This window comes from Chiloscyllium punctatum, chromosome 40 (assembly GCF_047496795.1).
Source record: "Chiloscyllium punctatum isolate Juve2018m chromosome 40, sChiPun1.3, whole genome shotgun sequence".
NCBI classification, from domain to species: Eukaryota; Metazoa; Chordata; class Chondrichthyes; order Orectolobiformes; family Hemiscylliidae; genus Chiloscyllium; species Chiloscyllium punctatum.
This window is the reverse complement of record NC_092778.1, coordinates 40,813,653-40,831,055: the sequence shown is the minus strand read 5'-3', so window position 1 is coordinate 40,831,055 and position 17,403 is coordinate 40,813,653. Positions and strand designations below refer to the sequence as shown.

At 40.4% G+C, this 17,403-nt stretch overlaps 1 protein-coding gene across 2 annotated transcripts in view; it reads left to right on the top strand.

The window, feature by feature from the left end:
* The window catches only part of LOC140464491 (netrin-3-like), a 187,840-nt gene that overhangs the window by 86,970 nt on the left and 83,467 nt on the right, over positions 1-17,403 (top strand). The window lies entirely within an intron of this gene.

Here is a 17,403-nt window from a genome sequence, read left to right as displayed (position 1 = left end):
GTGCCAGGAACCCGGGTTCACCTCCAGCCTCACGTGACTGTCTGTGGAGCTTGTACATTCTCCCAGTGTCTGTGTGGGTTTCTTCTGGGTGCTCCAGTTTTCCCCCACTGTCCAAAGCTGTGCAGATTAGGTGAATTGGCCATGCTAATTTGTTCCGAGTGTTCAGAGATATGTAGGTTAGTGCATTAGTCAGGGGAAATGTAGAGTAGTAGGAGAATGGTTCTAGGTGGGTTATTCTTCAGAGGATCAGCCATTATTGGGCTAAATGGCTTGTTTCCACACTGTAGGGACTAAACCACATAAAATAGAATTCTGTATTAGTTCCACCCTGGCAACCCTTAGCTCAACTCTGAAAAGCATACATTTGACAAAATGCATAAATTTACCAGGCCTGGATTATTTCTTACTATTTAATTGCCTGACATTCAATTCCAAATTATGTTAACGATAACACAAGACAATTCTAACAAAACAGGAGCACAGTAGAGACACTGGGGATCAATTAGTTCCTAGTTATTAATCATTGTGAGTAAAGTTAGACACAAAGTATAATTAGAAATATAAATTATTGCTCCTATGTTATTGATCAACAATCTAAAGTATTATAATTTGAACATATCACAACAGTCCAATCAGACATAGATTATTCTACTCAAAGAAGCTCAGTTAACAAGGTTAGGTTTACATTTTATATTCAATGTCATTGTTCTTCTGATGTGGAGATGCTGGTGTTGGACTGGGGTGGACAAAGTCAAAAGACATACGACACCGGATTATAGTTGAATAGGTTTATCTGAAACCGTAAGTTTTCAGAGCCGCTGTTCCTCCCTCAGGCAGCTGATGAGGGGCAATACATCAGACACAGAATTTATAAGTAAAAGGTCAAAGCTAGTGAATGTATTGAACAAACCTGAATGACAATTAAGTCTTTAATCAGTTAAAATGGAGGTGCATGTTTCAGTTGGTTAACATGTAAATCCCAGAATTTCTTTCAAGTCACTGCCCTGAGATAACTTCAGGTTTTATCAGAATAAAGGTGACACCTCAAGTGAGACAATGCATTTTAAGTGTGAGGCCATGTTTTGAGTCTGTTTGTATCTCAAACTGGAGTCAGACTGGTTGACTGGTTTTATTTCCAAAGTAGGAATTTATAAAATGCCACATTGATTGACTGTCCACAGATTGTGTGCTTTTTGGACAAAATGTAATTTATCTGCAAATACAAATCTGCAAAAGCAAATTCATTCCATAGATTTATATATTTGTGTGCAGCCGTGTGTGTGTGTGTGTGTTTATGTGCGTGCTTAAGAGAATCTGTGTTTGTGCTTGAGAGGGAGAATGTGTGAGTGTCAAGGAGTATTTGTGTGTGAGAGTATGTGTGTGAGTGTGTGACAGAGTGTGTGTGCTTGAGAGAAAGTTTGTGTGAGTGTGAGGGAGTATATGTGTGTGACAGCATGCATGTGAATGTGTCTGTGTTGTGTGTGTTTGAGAAAGAGTGTGCATGAGTTGTGTGTGTGTGTGTGTGTGTGTAGGAATATTTGCCTGTGAGAGAGTGGGAGTGTGTGTGAGGCAGTATTTGCTTGTGAGAGAGTGGGAGTGTGTGTGTGTGTGTGAGTGAGAGAGTATTTTGTGTGGTGGGGTTGCCTGTAGTGTGACACGAAATCCAAGATCTCGGTTGAGGCCATCCTCATGGGTACTGAACATGGCTATCAGCCTCTGCTCGGCATCTCTGCGTTGTTGCGTGTCTTGAAGGCCACCTTGGAGGACGCTAGCTTGAAGATCTGTGGTCAAGGATATTCAGCATCAGATCTTCAGGTAAACATCTTCCAAGGTGGACTTCAGGATATGTAACAATGCAGAACTGCTGAACAGAGGCTGACAGCCATGTTCGGTACCCATGAGGATAGCCTCAACCGGGATCTTGGATTCATGTCACACTATACGTGACCCCATCACACTATACACTCTTACTCACACTTGGGCACACACTCAGACTCTTTCATACAAGCGCACACACATATATACACACACACACAGACTCTATCACATACACACACTCATCCTCACACTGTCTCACAGGCATATATCCCCTCACACTCAGACACACGGTCTCAAGGACACATACTCTCGCATACACTCACATGCACACTCTCACACATATCTACTCCATCACACACACACGCTCCCTCTCATGCATGTGCGCGCGTACAGACACACACACACTGCCTCTCTCCAGAGCGTGCACATACACCCACACCCACACTCTCTCCCTCATTGCAGACTCTATTTTGTCCAAAAAACACACAATCTGTGGACAGTCAATGTGGCATTTTATAAATTCCTGCTTTGGAAATAAAACCAGTCTGACTCCAGTTTGAAATAAAACAGACTTGAAACATGGCCTCACACCTAAAATGCATTGTCTGACCTGAGGTGTCACCTTTATTCTGATAGAATCTGAAGTTATTTTGGGGCAGTGACTTGAAAGAAATTCTGGGATTTACATGTTAATCATCAAAAGCTGCATCTCCATTCTAACTGATTAAAGACTTCATAGCCATCTAGATTTGTTCAATATATTCCCATAAGTTGTATGATCCTTTGATTTTCTTTTTATGTATTAATTCTGATGTATTCTCTCTCACGAGCTACCTGAGGAAGAAGCTGAAAGCTTACAGTTTCAAATAAACCTGTTCAACTATAACCTGGTGCAATTTTTGACATTGTTCTCATGTACATTTGAATTAAACAAAGTCAGTGTACCCTGCATGAGAGGGGTCTTTTTTTAACACTGGTAGTGAAACATTGTATCCTTTCTATGTTCACTGTCTATTTCTGATTTAATAAATATGGTCCTGTTATCCTATGCTGTTACCTTAAGAGGGTGTAAAATTCCTGATAAATATAATGTCTGTTCAACTAAACACTGAGCATTTCTTAAACATATAAATTTAATTTCTATGTTCTCCATTGTCTCGAAAGTTCTGTAATTGCTTTAACCTTCGCACTGAAGAAACACGCATTACAGTAGAACTGACTATCCTGAATTTTCATCAGTGATAGAGATTTATCCCCCACCTTCTGAGTCTTCTTAACTGTTTGCTAGAGAGGTTTCTCCAGAAACCAAACCTGAAGATTATATTTTGTGTGATTTCTTAAAACCAATACAAACATTCCAATACAATCTGAGTCAAGTCTGATAAGCCAATTACAAAGGGTATATAGACATTCCTTTCCTTTATATAAGTGATCAGGGCATAAGCAGCCCAGCAAGGGCCCTAGTTTCACATTGATTTCCAAGATTCCTTTTTGCTTAACATCTTAAGCAAGGTGCATGTCACCTTGGCATGTGGTAGATGATAAGCATCAGTATGCTCAGACTGCAATTGGGTGCAGATTTGTCCTGATAGGGAACTTTTAATAATACCCGGACGTGCCTGTGTGTCAGTTTTGAGAAGTTCAAAAGAAACGTTTAGCTCTAAATTTTAGATAGAATATGCTGCCAGAGAGGTGGTACTAGCAGATACAATAGCAATGTTTAAGAGTCATCTTGACAGATATATAGATAGGCAGAGAAACCGAACACTACAAAGGTTTGGTGGGCTGAAGGGTCTGTTCCTGTCCGATATTGTTCTTTGTTCTTTGTTTCATACAATCTCTTGTATGGACCAGTATGCTGTTTTTCTACAGTGAGAGAAGATGCAACTAAGAGGAATGAGCCATGAAATGGATCTCAGAATTATATATTTTCTGGACTGCACTGAACTACCAATAAACAACACTGCCAAGTAAATTTTACATGAGATTCCAACAAGAAATTCAAACCCACATGTATGTTACTCTCTATATATAAACCTGTACCCCACCGCCCTCCCTTAACAGCTCAATTAGATTCCAGCTGTAACACACACCCAGGCATTAGTTACTCTACATGTAAAGGCCTCTGAACCTTGGCTCTTTTTTCAGGCTATAACTCATTCCTGAATATCTCTTCCTCCACAGATAAGCAGTTTAGTTACTACCTGTAATTCACCCCCAGGTATATGTTATTATATATAAAACTCACTCTTTGTGAACCCCTTGATTAGATATTTTAAAAATGTATCTACATATGTGGATGTCATATCCCGATGTTGATAATGGAGGATTCAGCTATTAAGTGTCATGGGGACATGGTTAGATTCTGTCTTGTTGGTGATAGTTATTGGCTGGTACATATCTGGCATGCATATTACTTATAGCTGCAATACACTTCTGTGTACTATTTATTACATATATACATTTCTTTCAAACTTCTTGCTTAGATACAACTCTATAAGGAACTCACAAATATTTGTTAATCTATATATAAACTCCAAATGCTTTTATTAGTTTTCAGCCTTTAACACACTGCTGGATATCAATTGTTCTATATATAAAACCTCCTGAATGCCTTGATTAGATTCCAGCCATATTATATGTATGCACCCTGAACTGGTTTATTAGATCCCAACTTGTGCCTCACAATCAGTTCTTCATGTTTGTGTATGTAAACAGTGTGAACGCCTTGATTGCGTTCCAGCCTGTAAATCATTCCTGTATAAGCAGTCAGTATAAGAACTTAACAAGAACATAAGAAATAGGAGCAGGAGTATGCATTTCTGCCCTCAAGTCTGCCATCTAATACAATCATGGCTGATCTCATCTTGGCCTCAGTTTCACTACCCTGCCCACTCTCCATAACCCTTCCATCCATTATTAACTAAAAATCTGTCTACCTCCTTAATTTTACTCAATGTCCCAGCATCCATCACACTCTGGGGGAGTGAGTTCTACAGATTCATGAACCTTTGAGAGAAGTAATTTCCCATTCATTTCTGCTTTAAATTTGCTATTCTTGATCGTAAAGCTCTTGATCGTAAACCTCTTTTTCTAGATTGCCCTACATGAGGACACTTCTTCTTGATGTCTACTTTGTTAATTCCATTTAGCATCTTCTATACATCAGTTAGAGCTCCTCTCATTCTAAACTCTATAAAGAACTGGCTGAAACTACTCGATCTCTCTTTAGAAGTTAAATCTCTCATCTCTGGAACCAATCTAGCGATTCTCTTCTGAACTGGTTCCAATGCAACTTGATCAGTCCTCAAGTAAGGTGACAAAATCTGTATGCAGTATTCCAGGCGCAGTCTCACTAATGCCTGGTATATCTGCAGCAATATTTCCCTACTTATAAACACTAGTCTTTTATCAATAACTATCCAGTACTGCTGTTTTGCAGTTGGATATGCCAAAATGGATAACAATGGGGTTCCTGTAAAAGCTATTAGCTGATTAAAGGGTGGAAAGTGTTTGTAAAGTTGCACTCTCTATCTCCTATCATCACAGCAGCTGCACTAGTGTATATTTGCCAGTAAGTACTGAGCTTTTGCAGTTCTCTTTGCAGATCCTGTTCTGTTCCTTAGTAAAATAGATTGGTTAAAGGATTTGGAAAAATGTGGAAAACTTGGAAGCAATCTTGAAATTTGAGAGAAGATATGTGCAAGGTGTAGGATATCGAAATGGCATTGGGCAATGGGAGGCAAATATGGGACGCTTGCAAGATAATGTTGCACAGCTGGAGATCAGAGACTGAGTAAAATTATTTAGAAAATTGGGCTCTGTACTTGTTACTAAATTACTTAGTCCTGACATATAATTCCCGGGACACGATGCTCTTCTGATCCTTTCTCTCTCGCTCTCTGACATTTTGTCTCTGTTCATTTACTTCTTGCTATCATTAGATCTATATTTATTCATGTCTGGATGTATTTTTTGTCCACTGTCACTGTGTATGTTTTGTACTGTCCATCCCTAGTGAAGGTTGTAAAAATCTGGCCATCTGCTTCTTGCCTTCTTTGAATTTGACCTTGATTCCTTTACTTGCATTATTGTCTCCAAACCTGGCCTCTTGCTCATTCCCTGATTTTAATTGCTCTGCTATTGTTCTGGGCCCTAAGCTTCAGAATTGCCTCCCTAAATCTCCTCATCTCTGCCTCCTTTTCCTCCTTTAAGACCATTCTTAAAACTTGGCTCTTTGGTCAAGCTCTTTGATCAAGAACAGTTTCTTCCCTGCTGTTATCAGACTTCTGAATGGATTTTTCAAATGTTCATTCTGATTTCTCTCTCTGTACCTTCTCTGCGGCTGTAACAGTGAATTCTGCACTCTGTTCTGCTACCCTGATGCACTTGGTATGGTACGATCTGCCTGTATAGCACACACAAAAACACTTTTCACTGTGATTTGTTATTATTAACAATAATAAATCAAACTCAAAACTCAAACTCAAAGGTTTTGTTCATCTGCACTGATATCTCCTTAAATGATTTGTGTCAAATTTTATTTGATAATGATTCTTATGAAGGAAGTTAGAGTATTTTACTCCATTAAAGTCACGATATAAATGCAAGTTTAAGCGTGCTTTTGTGAAGCAGTGAGATTTTAATTCACATTCTCTCGATTACTAGTCTGGAAGCATTACTGTCACAGTACTGTGTTCCTTAAAATTAATTTTATCTGATTTCCATTAATGATATTTCTTATAGATCTAGGCAGTTCCTTAATCCTCACTGTTCACACACTTCATATTGTCTCCAATGCAAACATTTAGTTCCAGTATCTAAAGATGTATAACCCTCCTACTTCCTTTCATGTAACGCTCTACCTGCTTCCATGTAACTGTAATCTGCTTTTATTTAACTCCCCCTCACTGTATGTATCTCCCTACCTCCCTTAACATAACAGCCTGCCTCCCTCAGTGTTTTGTTTCACATAGCTCCCAAGCTTTCAGATCTTCAGTTTGGTGTCACCTTCTTTCTTCTATCTATTCTACTCCTTCTGCTCTCCAATCTTCCCACACAGCTATGTGCTGTGGCTTGGGGAACACAGTTCTTCATCTGTGTTCTTCACATTGAATGATTTACTTCATAGAAAAGCTGTGGATTTGACCATGTGCTGAGCATTCCACAAACCAGCCACAGAAACTGACGGTTGCTCAGACATTGGGAATTAAAAGAATTGGCAGATAGAGAGTGTAAACCCTCAGAGATTTTCACCTCTCTTGTTTCTCTTCTTCCCACTGTTAAATCCTTTATCGATTACATTAGCTCCATCTGTGTCTATGTGAAGTTCATTAACTCCAGACACAATGTATTGTTTAGTCCTGCCTGTAGCACCATCTGCAGTACTAGGTGGGTTGTTGGGGGGATGGGATGGGGGGATGGGATGGGGGGATTGTTGGTGATGGTTGGTACAAGAAAAACTGACAACAAAAAATTTGGAAATCACAGCAGGTCAGGCAGCATCCATCTAGAGAGAGCAAGCTAACAGTTCGAGTCTAGATGACTCTTCAGGTAGAGGAAAGACATTGGATTAGGAGGTGTTGAGATCAGTGGCTGTTCGGGGTTTGAACACAGTTTGAGGTGAGTTGGGTCAGTCAGTTCAAAACATCACCATCTCTTGGAAAGCAGGGAACTGGCATTAGTCCTGCTTTCCATTGGCTGAATCTTTGACTTTCCTTACTGTTGACTAACTGATTAATATGTTAAACACAAGGCTAAAATAATGATGTGGGACAAGGCACAGGGTTCTCTCTTCAAAGTCTTCTTTCAAGAGCTGTGTTTTGATTTTTGGGGGATACTTTTTAAATTTTCAGGGCAGCGTTTTAATTCTTTCTAACTGCAGTCATACAGTAGCATTGTGTTCTGTATCTATTTTCATGTGTAGAGCATTTGGACTCAAACAGAACCAGAATTAGAAGAATTAATCAGTAGCTTCAATAATTATCAACCCCATCAAACTTAACTATCGCAACACACAAGGGAACCATTAATTTCTGAGACTGCGATATTTAAATTAGCAAAAGACAACTGACATAATTAATGACAGAAGTTGCTATTTTCAAAATAATTGACACATATGTCTACACAAAAAAAGCATCACTACAAACATACCTCTTACAGGTAGTGAGGTCACAGCTAATGTGTTTCCATTGCATATGCTGAAGCTGGAATATTTTACCCTTGAAGTTACTGCATTTCAATTCTCAGACTCCAATTTAAACTTAACAATTGACATGGTGTTTATCTGTTATATTTTCTCTTATGTAGCTCCTGAGCAGATGCAGCCTCAAGCTGGAGGTCCCATATTCATTTGCAAGTTGCTCCTAGTTATTTGGGAGTTCCTTTGTTGATGGCTTTAAAACGGTTCCTTCTTCTTTGCAGCTTCTTTCTCCCTTTTTCAGCCTTGCAACTCCCTTCTCTCTATCCACACCTGCAACCTCCCACACTCAACCTCCTGCATTCTACCTCCCTCTTACAGCTCTCTCCCTCTCTCATCTTCCTTCCCCCTTACATCTCCCCCTCTGCCCCCTTAAAGCTCCTACTCTCTGCCACCTTTACAGCTCCCTCCCTCCCCCTTACAGTACCCCCCTCTCTCTTCTTTACAGCTCCCTTTCTTCCCCCTTGTAGCTCCCTCTCCCTGTCTCACCCTTACTGGTCACCCTCTCTCTCTCTCTCTCTCTCCCCCTTACAGCTCCCTCCTTCTCTGCCTCCCCCTAACAGCTCCCTCTCTCTCCCTCACAACTCTCTCTCTCTCTCTCCCTCCCTCCACTTACAGCTAGTTCTTATCATCTACCAGCCCCACATTCTCCCTCCCTTCCCAGCTCCTAACTTCTCCCCACCCCCATGACTAGACCTTAGCTCCTGGTCCCAGTTCCTGGAGCTTAGTTCCCAGCTTCTGCTCTGGTCCCAGTTCCTGGAGCTTAGCTCCCAGCTTCTGCTCTGGTCCCCAGTTCCTGGCCCCTGATTACTCACTCCCAGTTTGCTGGCATTTACTTTCCTAGTCACTCGCTGATCCTCCAATCACAGATTGTTTCTCCCCTGTGTTTGTTGCTAGCATGTTCACTAGACAGGAGAAAGTTGGCTTATGATTGGAGGAACATCTCCTTACTTTTTTTTATGGGGTGAATTTTCTCTCATTGATCAGACCTGTGAGTTAACTTGGAGATTTGGCAGGGTTGGTGGGAGGGAGGGGTGGGGTGGGGGTGGGGGGGGGTGCGGGGTGCAGGTTTGCCTGAACTCTGTTATGTTTTGAGTGTTGGTGTGGCGTACAGACTTATTCATGACTTCCTTCACCTCATCTTTGGTATCCAATCCTTCAGACACCTCGGCTCTTAATCTCAGAAAATCCTTCCATGCACCTCTGCCTCTCCAACTTGCTTTCTTCCTTTAAGACTGTCCATCTCTATTAATGATATGAAGGTGCTGGTGTTGGACTGGGGTGGATAACATTAGAAGTCACATGACCCCAGGTTATAGTCCAACAGGTTTATTTGAAATCACAAGCTCTCAGAGCGCTGCTGCTTTGTCAGAAGTGACTTCACCCGTCAAATGAGCAGCACTCTGAAAGCTTGTGATTTCAAATAAACCTTTGGTACTATAACCTGGTGTCATGTGACTTCTGACCTTATCTATATTAAATCTACCTCTTTGACCAAACTTTTGGTCATCTGATCTAATTTATTCACATGTGGTTCAGTTCTTAGTTTCATAACATAAGCGCCTTGGGACTTCTTTTTTAACCAGCAGTAAAGGTGCTATATCAATATAAGTTGTTATTGAAGTCATCAGGTTTGTTTATAACAGACTTTCTCATGTCAGAAGACCATGGATTTATTTTGCAATCTCCAGGCAAGGGGGTGGAATTTGCAGTTGCTTCTACACATTATGCTGTGCGGTAGGAGGGTGACTAGTAATCCCGCCTATTGCGATTCAAGGCAAGGGAACAATGGAACAAATACAAAAATAAATAAACCCCAGACTTGATTGTGGCCGTGTATTGGAATCTGACTGAACAGATGGAGTTTACCAGTAAACCAAACAATGAAAAATTCTGCTCCAGACTTTAATACTGGTTCAACGAAATGCTGTATCTGTGAGGTGGAATGGTGCTCACTTTGTTTAATATCTGGAACACAGCCTGGGTGGCAAACAACAACAAGGAATTCTGTCCCTTGGACACATGTTTATTTGTAATGCTGATTAAAGAGAACAAACTGACATCTGAGATGAGGAGTTGAAGTGGAATGTGTGGAAAGATTCTGCGTTGCAAACATCGATCCAACAAACTGGAATTGCTTCAAATTTGTTTCAGTTTTTTGATATTATTTATGGCACCAACTTGAGTTTCTTCTTAAATCTGCACTTTTTCCAGAGCTGTAAGGTCTATGGTTTCAGTCAGAGAAGTGGAGCAAAGTGAATAATTCTGATTGATCCCAGAGCAGGAATCAACCTTTGAATTTTGTACTGAGAGGGTATCAGGTCCAAAACCATGTGTGAGAGCTGCCCAACTCTGAATCATCCAGTGCCCCAGCCTTCTTCTAAAATAATTGTATTAATCTTTGGTTAAATTATTTGTCATGCACTTTACACTCGGATTTTCACAGAACCACAGAACCCCGGGAAACGACCTAAACTTATATGGGTGCCAAACACCAAGTTAGTGATACACCCAGATACTCAGACCCCTAGACAGACAGATACTTGATTACCTGGGCACCTAAGTACCCTGGCACCTAGACACCTCGATACATGGGGCATGAGAATGGTGGAGGTGTGTAGGGCAGCATGTCGGGTGCATGTGAGTGAGAGAAATGAGCAGGAGGGAATTTTTTTATTTCCTCTGTGCTGTGGGCATTGCTGGAAGGACAGCATTTATTGCTCACCCCCAACTGCCCAGATGGAATTTCAGACTAAACCACATTGCTGTGTGCTCTGGAGTCTTATGTCGGAAAGAATTCTAGATTTTCTTCCCTGAAGGGCATCAGTGAAGCCGTTGGTTTATTTTTGCAACAATAAACAGATAGATCCATGGTTGCCATTAGGCTAGCTTTCTCCTTTCCAGACTTTGAATTCAAACTTCACAAATTGCTGTGGTATGGCCACCTTCATTGCTCATCCAATTCTCTTTGGAATGTTACAATTCTGCCTGTTTCCACCTCTCTTTCAGATATCATATTCCACATCATGACAACAATGAAAAGTTAATCAATATAGGATTGTATAGGGACGAGACAGCCAGAGACATTAAAGTTCTCAAGCAAACTGAAATATTGAGCCACATAAGGGGACATAAAACTAAGTCAATGTTTTAAAGAATTAATTAAAGGAAGAAAGCAAGTTTTTGGAATTTAGGGGAGAAATTCCACAGCTTAGGGCCCAAGTAACCTAAGGCACAGTCTCTCATGGTGCAATGATTAAAACCAGTGATGAACAAACAAACAAAATTAGAGCAGCATAGATATCTTGTGTGTCTGGAGGACGTACGTAGGTAGGGAGAGGAGAGGCTCTGGAGGGATTTGAAAACAAGTGAAAATTAAAATAGAGATGCTGCTTAATTGGGTGCCAGTATAAGCTAGTAAAGGTGGTGGGGTGATGGCTTTACAGGGATGTTGCAAATTAAGACAGTAGCAGCAGAGTTTAAAATGGCAGCAAATTTATGGAGGGCATCATGGGGAAGCGAGCCAAGAATACACTGGAATAGTTGTGTCTAGAGCTAGTAAAGACATGGACAAAGAGTTGAGCAGTAGACGTAGATATAGATTAAGATGTAGCTTCTCAGACTTGAGTGGAGCTGTGTTGTCTTCATGAGGTGGGAACCAGTGTCCTCCGTGACAATGTGGGTTTGTGTTCGGAAGCTGATTTTCAGTCAAGTATGGCACCAAATTTGCAAATAGTCTGGATTAATTTCAAACAGTTGCCAGGGAGAGGGATGGAGTTGGTAGCTAGGGAACAGAGTGTCGACCATGTATCAAAGAGAATGGCTTCAGACTTTAATTGTTAATTGAAAACAATTTCTGCTCCTCAATATGTCAGATAAAAATTCTGAAAATTTAACAGTGGAAGAATTGAGGGGGGGTGGGGGGTGTCATCAGTGTACCTGTGAAAACTGAATGCTGTACCTTGAGACAACAGCACTTAGGGGCAGCATATAAATGAGAAATGGGAGGAGATGAATATTTGATCCTGAAGGACACAGGAGTGCACAATGATTCTCTGTGTACAGTCATTTTCCCCATCATCACTTTCTATTTTTTGCCAATTGTTTTGCATTCATGTTATTGGATTGACAGTCCTCCTGCTGGAAATATTTTCTCCATTTTAATGCAATCAAAATATTTGATAATTTTGAACATCTTTGTTAGATTTTCTCCTCGCTCCATCTGTCTGAAGGAAAACAACCTAAGTATTTCCAAATGACTAAAGCCCCTCATCCCTGGTATAATTTTGGTAAATCTAAATATTGCACCTGGACTGAAGGGGCATCAATATCCTTGCAGGGACATTTGCTCATGCTTCTTGGGAGGGTTTAAACTAAACTGACAGAGGGGTGGGAAATAGAGCAGTAGGTCAGCATGTAGAGCATTTGAAGAGAAGAGGGGGGTTAAATCAATTAAGTCTAATAGGAAGACATGCAGGGCCATATTAATGAATGGGGCAGGACTAGCAGTCTGAATTGTATTTATTTTAATGCAAGGAGTATAATAGATAAGGCAGACGAGTTTAGAGCCTGGATTAGTATGAGTATTGTGTTGCCATTTCAGAAACTCAATTGATCGAAGGATAGGACTGGCAGCTTAAGGTTCCATGGTTTCAATAATTCAGCCAAGATTGATAGGGATGTAAAGGGGGTGGAGGAGCTGCATTACTGATGAAGGAGAATGTCAAAGCTATACTAAGAGAGCATATCTTGGACGGTTTATCCAGTCAGGAAATATGGGTAGAACTTTGGAATAAGAAAGGTGCCATCACTAAGATTGGGTTATACTATAGAACTCCAAAAGCCAACGGACATTTAGAGGAACAGATTATGGACAGATATAAAAACAACAGGGTAGTAGTAGTGATTAATTTAAATTTCCCCAGTATTCACTGGGACGCCTTTAGTAGCAGGAGTTTAGATAGGGCAGAATTTATTTGGAATATCCAAAATGGATTCTAAAAGCAGTATGTAGGTAGTCCAACTATGGAAGGGGCCATATTAGACCTTGTATTGGGAAATAGCCTGGCCAGCTGATTGAGGTTTCAGTAGCGGAAGGTTTTGGGAATGGTGATCATAATTCCAAAAGTATTAAGATGGTTATGGAAAAGGATAAGACTGGCCCATGGGTGAAAGTGCTAAATTGGGGGAAGGCTAATTACAACAGTATTAGGCAGGAACTGGTAAAAAAATGGATTGGGGCAATTGTTTGAAGGTAATTCCATATCTGACACGTAGGAGTCTTTTAGATGCCAGTTGACCAGAGTTCAGAACTAACATGTTCCTGTGAAAATGAAAGGTAAGGGTGGCAAGATTCGGGAACCTTGGATAATGAGAGATGTTGTAAGTTTAATTAAAAAGGAAATTGAAGCAATTATAAGGTTTAGGAAAAAGAAATCAAACAAGGCCCTTAAGGAATACAAAGGAGGCAGAAAAGAACTTAAAAAGGAAATTAGGAAGTCTAGAAGGTGCCATGAAATGCACTTGGTGAGCAGGATTAGGGAGAATTCCAAGGCATTTAATATGTATATCAGGATCTAGAGGCAACATTGGGAAAGGATAGGTCCAGACAAGAACAAAGAAGGGAATTTATGTGTGGAGACAGAGGAAGTTGGTGAGGTCCTTAATGAGTTATTTGCATTGGTATTCACCAAGGAGAAAGAAATATATGATGGTAAGGTTAGAGAGGGATTTGTTGATACTCTAAAGCATGTCAATACTAAGAGGGAGGAGGTGTTTGGTATCATTTAAAAAAAATGAAGGTAGACAAGTCCCCAGGGCCTGATGAATTCTATCAAAGGAAACTCAGGGAGGCAAGGGAGGAGATTGCTAGGGCCTTGATAGAGATTTTTGTATCGTCTTTAGCCACAGGCAAGATCCTAGAGACTGGAGAATAATCAATGTTGTTCCTTTGTTCAAGAAGGGCAACAGGGATAATCGTGAAATTATGGGCCGGCAAGCCTTACAATAGTGGTAGGGACATTATTGGAGAAGATTCTTAGAGTCAGGATTTACTTGCATTTGGAGAAGAATTGACTTATTAGGGAAAGTCAGCATGGATTTATGCAGGGGAGGTCTGGTCTCACAAACTGGATTGAGATTTTTGAGGAAGTAATGAAGATGATTGATGAGGATAAGGCAGGGGCTGTTGTCAACATACACTTTACTAAAGCGTTTGACCAGGTCCCTCATGGCAGACTGGTCCAGAAGATTAAATCACATAGAGTCCATGGTAATTTGGCAAGTTGGGTACAAAGTTGGCTTGGCCACAGAAGGCAAATGGCAGTTATGGAGGGGTGTTTCTCTGACTGGATTTCTGTGACCATTTGTGTTCCATAAGGATCAGTGCTGAATGCACCAATATTCCTAATATATATATATATATATATATATATATAAATGATTTGCTAAGAATGTCCATGGTCTGATTAATAAGTTGGCACATAACTCAAAAATTGGTGGAATTGTGAGGAAGGATATTAAAGGATGCAGCAAATATAGATCAGCTGGAAAGTTGAATGGAGCAAAAGCAGATGAAGTTTAATTTGGACAAGTGAGATGATGAATTTTGGGAGATCAAATGCAAGAGGAAAGTATACAGTAAATGGACGGATCTTTAGGAGCATTAATGTACAGAGGAATCTTGAGTCCAAGTCCACACCTCCCTGAAAGTGACAACAAAGGTGGATAAGGTGGTAAAGAAAACATATAGCATACTTCTACATTGGTCAGGGCATTGAATACAAAAGTTGGGGAGTCATGTTGCAACTGTATAATACTTTGGTCAGGTCACTTTGGAGTATTGTGTGCAGCTCTGGTTGCCATACTATAGGAAGGATGTGAAGGCTTTGGCAAGGGTGCAAAGGAGATTTTCCAGAATGGTGCTGGGATTGGAGTGCATTAGCTATAAGGAAAGGTCAGACAAACTTGGATTGTTCTCACAAGAGTATCGGAGGCTGAGGGGCAAACCTGATCAAAGCATATAAAATTAGAAGAGGCATAGATAAGGTGGATAATCAGAGACTTTACCAGTGTGAAAATGTAAAGTAGTAGGAAGCATAGGTATAAAGTAAGAAGAGGATGTTTAAAGGAGATGTGCAAGGCAAATCTTTTACTCAGCTGGATGGTAGGCACCTGAAAAATACTGCAGATACAATATTAACATTTAAGAGACATTTAGACAGATACATCTACAGGCAGGGAATCGAGGGATATGGACTTTGTGCAGACAAATGACAATAGTTTAGAATGCTACAAAGGCCAGCACACACACTGTGGGCTGAAGGGCCTGTTCCCCTGCTCTACTATTGCATGTTTTATTATCCTCCATTTTATAAATATAAATCAAATAGGAGTTTTTTTTGCTAATTGGTACGTTATCTATTCAAAGATAGCCAGTTTAGATAATGCTGTTGGAATGTTTTAGTGCTTTATTGGAGTAATTCAGAAAATTTAAAGGAGTCTGAGTTTTGAGGTTAAGCCCTAGCCCCAGAACAATGAGTGCTCTGATATTCCATCTAACCTGTTGGCTTAATAGCCACCCCAGAGCCATGTTTCTTCAGCCAGAGGGTGGTTATTGCCACAGATGTTTGTGGAGGCCAAGTCATTGAGTGTATTTAAGACAGATAGATAAATTCTTGATCAGTGAGGGGATCAAGGGTTACAAATAGAAGGATGGAGAATGTGGTTGAGAGACTTAGTGATCGAGTGGTGGAGCAGACTTGATGGGCCGAATGACCTAATTTTGCTCCTATGTCTTATGGTCTTCTGATATGAGTTTAGATTTGGAAGTGGAACCTGATCTTAGTGCTGACTTTGATCAGGATCTTAATCCCAGAGTTAATCTGGGCTGTATCTGGATCCTGATCTATCTGCTGAATATCAGTCTGGAATCTGATGCTGATGCTAATCTGGATCGAGATTTCATTGCAGATCTGGATCTCAGTCCTAATTTCACTGCTAATCTATAATAGAATCTGGATACTGATTTTATTATTAATCTTGGTCAGGATCTGAATCCGATCTTAAGGCTGATCTAGATCAGAATCTGGTCCTGATCTCCCTGGTCATCTGACTTTGAATCTGGAACACAATATCACGACTGATATTGTTTTGATTGGGATTCCAATCTCACTGCTAATCTACATCTGGATCCAGATCTTAGTCCTCATCTAGATCTGCATATCAATCTTTGTGCATGTCCAGATCCAAATCAGGATGTGTATTTGGATTCCTAATCTCAGTACTGCTCTGGATTTGGAATCCAAACTCAGTACTGGTCTGGTCTATATCTGGATCATGATCTAACTGCTTATCTATGTATGTGTCTCAATCTTGGTGTTGATCTGGATACTGACTTCAGGGCTGACCTGGATCTAGATCCTGATCTCAGTGATATTCTAGATATGCATCTGGATTACAATCTTGGTGTTGGTCTGAATCTAGATATAAGTTCTGGTCTCAGTGCTGACCTGGATTCTGATCTCAGCACTGATCATGGTTTAGATCTGGATCCCAGTCTCACGATTGTCTGGATATGGATCTAGATCTTGATCTCAATGGTGATCTGAGGCTGTTTCCATGTTGGTAAACAAGTGGAGGAAGCTGGTCTTGTAATATTTGCTTTTCTGTCATGTACTCATTGATTGGATCTTCCTCTGATGAAAATTGTGTTTTATGTTTGCCAAGCAGGTTTCCCTGACTGGTCCTCTCCTAAGTTCAATGTTTGCTTGCCAAGCCTCTGTGATCAGCTTCTCTTACAAGGCTAACCCCAGCTTGACGTCCCCTGACTGAATATTCCCACTCCCTCCTAGGCTGCTAAAGCAGCATTTCCATCATGTGCTTCTTCATTTCCTTGTAAACTAATCCCAGCTTTGCAGTTTATAAATGTACTGGCAACGAGTGTAATAAATTGTGTCAGTCTTTCCAATGTAATCTTGTACAATAAGGCTGAAATCTCAGGGGATTTCCCTGCTTACATTTTTGAAAAACTTCCCCTCATTTGGCTGGAACAGAGCCTTTGAAGGAAACCCCAGAACATGGGCTTTACAGTTGCTGCTTTCTCTGAAGCTGCCTCCCTACCCTTTTCTTTCACTTCTACTTTCCTGTCAGAACTTTCTCACAGAATGTCACTGGAGGTGATACCATTATATCTCAATAGAGTATTGAAAGAAGACATATTAGCTCCTGATTCAACTAAAGCTGACCGCTGCCCAGACAATAGTGTAGGGAATGTCCACAAATATACATGAACAATAAGACACACCTGTATATAGTCACTGGATAGTACACCGATTAATAGCCAGATACAATAACTTAATTTTAGATTTCATCATGCATTTTAATAA